The 5129-nt window shown below is 36.4% G+C and overlaps 1 long non-coding RNA gene across 1 annotated transcript; it reads right to left on the bottom strand.

The window, feature by feature from the left end:
* Positions 1 to 2564: 2564 nt before the first annotated feature.
* LOC131241495 (uncharacterized) lies at positions 2565 to 3176 on the bottom strand. The gene is made up of 3 exons (XR_009169065.1): positions 2991 to 3176; positions 2774 to 2878; positions 2565 to 2663 (listed from the first exon to the last, which is right to left on the bottom strand). It is a non-coding gene; the product is annotated as an uncharacterized LOC131241495 (long non-coding RNA).
* Positions 3177 to 5129: the final 1953 nt, after the last annotated feature.

Here is a 5129-nt window from a genome sequence, read left to right as displayed (position 1 = left end):
TCAAACCATATCAATTGATGCAGATGCATATATAGCGAGCGGATGTTGTTCACTGAGTTGCTAGAGTGGATCAGGTAGCTGAGGAGCTAGACGGGGTTCCTGCGACCCATATTAAGCTCTATCATTAGATGATAGATTTCTATTTTTTTTAATAAACCTTGTTATTTGGGATTGTATAAGTCCTATATGGGTACTACATTTGGATTTTTATGGTGTTTGGAATGTTTTTATACAATGCATGGTTTACTCCACCAATATTTGCTGCCAACTCTGATATTTGAGAAAATTGTTTAATTTGGACTAAATTTTAAAGGCTAACACTCAGGTTTTTGGAGAATGAGTCATATACTCGGTTTCGAAAATTGGGGCGATATAATATACCTAAGGCACTCTAAACTAATGAAAGCCCAAATATACCTTCATCAAAAAGCTAATGGCAAAATAACATGGTGGTACTCAAATTGTCTACAATAAAGGAGTTAACAACTACTGCACATCATCTCCTAAGGTAATGGTGAAAAGGGTTCGAGTACCCATGGGTGGTAGACTCTCAGGAGTTTCAACTCCCAGTCAAGGGTTCGAGTACCCATGGGTGGTGAAATTCCACCGGTGTTAGCGTGTGGGGGTGTGTGTGTCAAAAAAAAAAAAAAAAAAAAGGTAATGGTGAAAAGGTAACTTGGTATTAGTGTCAGGTATGAAGTGTTGGCATAAACACCTCAATCACCTGCATCATTAGCATCAATAGTGACAGTTGAGGCGATGCTTAGAAATGTAAATTGTGTTTAACGAAGTGCTAGACATAGCCGATTAAGGCTAGTAAAAAAGCATCATATGTGCGTGTATAGCATGTGACCCATGTTAGAGTTTTAATGAACTTAACATGACATCATCTTTATATGCAATGGAACGAATGGTTTGGATAATTCATATATACATTAGTTGGGGCCCATAAAAGTTGGGTGTGTATATCCCCATGATACACCACACGGTACTGGACCAACTCCTCTTATAAATCATATATACATCCAACGCCTCAAGATTTTGGTTCTCGTGAATAACACGATGTGCTGAGTTCACTAGTGTTAACTTGAATATGTCAAGGATATTATTCCACATATTCCTTTTATTTACATCAATTTACATTCTCATGGCTTTTATAGTATAATCGACAAAATTAAAATCTTATTACATTAATGGTTCTAGTTTAGGAAACAATATAAAGTCCATAATCAATCATATATGTCTAGTATTTGCCTTCCCATTAAAGGCATTATTACATCTTTAACAAATAATTAAATTAAATCCTAATAAAGAAAATAAACAAAAGGGAATCTCTCTAAGGCAACTCCACCCTCATTATCTACCACTTGCTGCCACGTGATTTCATATTCCTCATCTTGAGGCTTGATAGCTGTTATTCGATAGTTTAGGAATGGTTTTCAACCATGGTTAAATATGGCGTCGCAAAACAATAGGAATGGTTGAAAACCGATTTCAAGGGTGTTGCAAAATATTAGTGACGGTTGAAAACCGTCGCAAATTTTCAATTTAGAAAACGATAATTTTTCCTTCGGATTTTTTTTTTTTCACTTGAAACTTGTATTTTTTTATATGTATATTTAAAACTCAAAAAATGTTACAGTACAACTAAAAATAAAAAATGATTGTAGAAATATAAAATAAAAATGTAAGAAACAAAAATCAAATCTTTGTTAACCAAAAATATCCCAACAAATCATATAAGTTAAATCTATCAAAATATAAGCTAGTTTACACTTTTTTCTTAGTTAAGATAACGATTACATTCAAACTAAAGTGTAAAGAAAAGTTAGATTAAGAAATAAATTTTGGATAGTTTAGGTTAAACCACCAAAATGATTGATGTAGTTGAATTCTAAGTCTTAAATGGACCTAAGTTTTGAGATATAAGAAGAAAATGTGGTGGTGAATGTGATGGACAGATTGGATATCAAATACACTTATGGTATCTAGCGTAGATGTGTCATGAACCAAAAATTAATCTTCGTAGTCGAGGGTCTAATCATCGATGGAGAATCACTCTAAAATCACACTAATCCAGTGGTCCTAACTATCCATTTTTAAAGGGCTATCAATTGCATTATTAAATGTAACATTGTGGGTGGTTCAAATCCAAAGGGAAAACCTGAAGGTTAATATAATATGTGCAGTTTTTTGGTCATGTTCCAACCACAGCTTGCACTTATGTCCTGTGCTAATGCATGTGCCAAACATACTATTTTATTTCAAAATATGTGAGGAGATCAGAACTACAAAGAGAACAAATCTAACTAAAATTTCATGTTTGTCATGCCACTACACCATAAATGGATACACAAAAAATGAAAAAGCAACTTACCTTAGTAGGGTCAATTATTCCAGTAGCCATCAGATCCTCATATTTTCCTGTTGCAGCATTGTAGCCATAACTTCGGATTGTGCTGAAAAGAACCTAAAGGGAACAACAATCAAAATGGTACATTCAATGCAACAGAATATTAAAAGCTTCAAGAAGTTTTGCCAGCCTTAATTCAGTTTGATGGTGAAAGCACCTTCTTAGTGACCACACTTCCATTGACACCTGCATTTTTGGCAATCAACTTAAGAGGATAGCTCAAAGCCCTCCTAACAATCTCTGCTCTAACCTGCAAATTAGTCAAAACAAAAGAATCAAGACCCATATTACAAACACAAAATAGACATGCAAACCAAACATCAAACTCCTTTTTTTTTCATTAAACATTCATTTACCTACCTTCTGCTCATCATTTTCAAGAGTATCTTTGATGGAATCCCCCTTTGATACGAGTCTCAACAGCATACAACCACCCCTAACCACAATACCCTCCTCAACTGCTGCCTAAAAACATCACACACATCAAGAAAACAAATGATCCTGGTTTGGTTGAAACATCAAGCATGAAAATAGCTCCAGACTAAAAATAGCCCCAAATCTAGAAAGAAGAAGATACCTTGGTTGCATTAAGAGCATCTTCTACTCTCAACTTCTTCTCTTTTAGTTTTGTCTCTGTTTGCGCTCCAACCTGTCCAGCAATGCCAAGAATGTTGGGGAATTAAACACATTTATACCAATTTGTAGTTCAATCATAACCATCTTGTTTGAGGGAGAAGAAGACTCCTAAAGAGTACCTGAATGACAACAAGGTATAACATATATTGCAAGACTCCAAAAATGCTCAATGTACAAGTAATAACAAAGGTCGATAACAATATTGTATCCATTCTATCCAAGCTTTACTACTCATTTTAGAGGTGGGACCAGTTGTAACACTTCCAGTGAGCTTTTAGTATGGAAAACAGAACAACATTGTATCCACTAAATGAAAAATAAACATGCCCAAAAGCGAAAGAGGGCAAAATCAACAGATATTACAACACCCAAAAGATATAAACAATATAAAATCACTCACATCTAAACAAATGCTTGTATTTTCTCAAAACCAGACTTTTAATTTAGTGTTTACAGAAAAAAATGCGATTCACATCAAATTATCAAGGTTATAAATTCCAGAGTATTTGTCATTTCAGAAAACCCATGTTTGAAGTCAATTAAACACTAACTATTGCTTTAAAAATGGTACTTGTTGAATGCATTTCTCTCTCAAAAATCATTGCTTGCTTCTAAAAACTATAATATTGGCTATAAAAATTATAGTTAGTATAATACCATGTGGACTCTTCGAATATTTCCAGGCAAGTCCCGCTATTGACACTACTTCTATAACCCTTCCAGTGGCAGCAATTTCCGCTGCTTTATATGTATGCTTAGTCTACTTTCAGCAGTCAGCATGAAAAAACAGCATATCAAACGTGTCATTTCTTAAAGTCATGTAACGCTCTAAAAATCGGGAGTCGAGCTTAAACTCAATCCACGAGTTCCAACGCATCACTTATGCAACATAAATAATGATGATTAAATGTTGTCTGTGTTAGTGCATTAATCATGAGTGAGATTATACCAAAACAGTAATTCATACTCCAGATCAATTTATATAACGCAAGCGGAAGACTGAAAAATGTATATAAACGTGTATGAACCAAAAGATCACGATCGATCTCCAGAGTATGAATTCATCATTGAGTCATCATATATAAGTAATAGTTCAAAATAGTTCAACTACAAAAATAAACCCTGTATCCCCGTCAATTCGAATGGCTTAAGCGAAACCCCCGAAGAACTGCATATATGAGAACTCGTCCTGATCATCATAGAAATCAGGCTCTGCCTCCTAAGTCGCATAATCATCTGCAACTAAGACAGAGTCTAGTGGGTGTTCAGAACACCGTCCCAGAATGTGGTAGTGAGTGATCAACTCAGTGGAACAATAAAGCAAAGGTTAACATGTTATCAATTTAGTCAAGCAGTAATGATAACGCAATACAAGCAAACATCCCTAAGTACTGTGATTAATGCAAGAATGATATGAATAATGATGCATGCCCTCGCTTGCGCTCTCTCAGCGACTTCATCTTACGATCGCGCATTAAACACTGCCACAATGCTTGACCTGCTACGCCAAACGCACATGTAATGCAGTGTATGAGCGTGATTACCAAGTTATTATTAGTCCTTTTCATGCAGCGGGATTGAGAAGCTAAGGTACCTCCCTTATATCAATTTTCAAACAGTGATCCATTCTAGGGTCGTCAATCCTAGTAAATCTCATACGATGATACGGTTCTAGGTCGCTGCAAAGGGCTCGTCACCTTATCAGTGTAGGCCTAGTGTACTCTTGTTGCTACGTAAGGGCTCGTCGCCTCTACGCAGTCTTAGTGTACGCTCGAGGTCACTACAAAGGGCTCGTCACCTTATCAATGTAGGCCGACAGCTCGAATACAGTGTTCCATACCACCGTATTCAGCTCACGAGTCTGGGTTGCTCACTGGTCACTACGGGGAGGCTCGTCACCCTAGCGTAGGCCGATAGCTCGACCACGATGTCCCATACCACCATGCCCGGCTCATGAGTCTTAGCGGATCGAGGTACCAAAGTTTAAAAGGGTTTTCACTGGTGAGTTTAGTACCTTAGATTTAAGCAGTAGCATCCATACATGATGAACATACATCGGGTCAATCAGGTTACTTGACGA

Source organism: Magnolia sinica, chromosome 3 (genome assembly GCF_029962835.1).
Source record: "Magnolia sinica isolate HGM2019 chromosome 3, MsV1, whole genome shotgun sequence".
Lineage (NCBI taxonomy): Eukaryota > Viridiplantae > Streptophyta > Magnoliopsida > Magnoliales > Magnoliaceae > Magnolia > Magnolia sinica.
The sequence above is the reverse complement of the archived record's forward strand: the minus strand, read 5'-3'. Positions and strand labels throughout refer to the sequence as shown.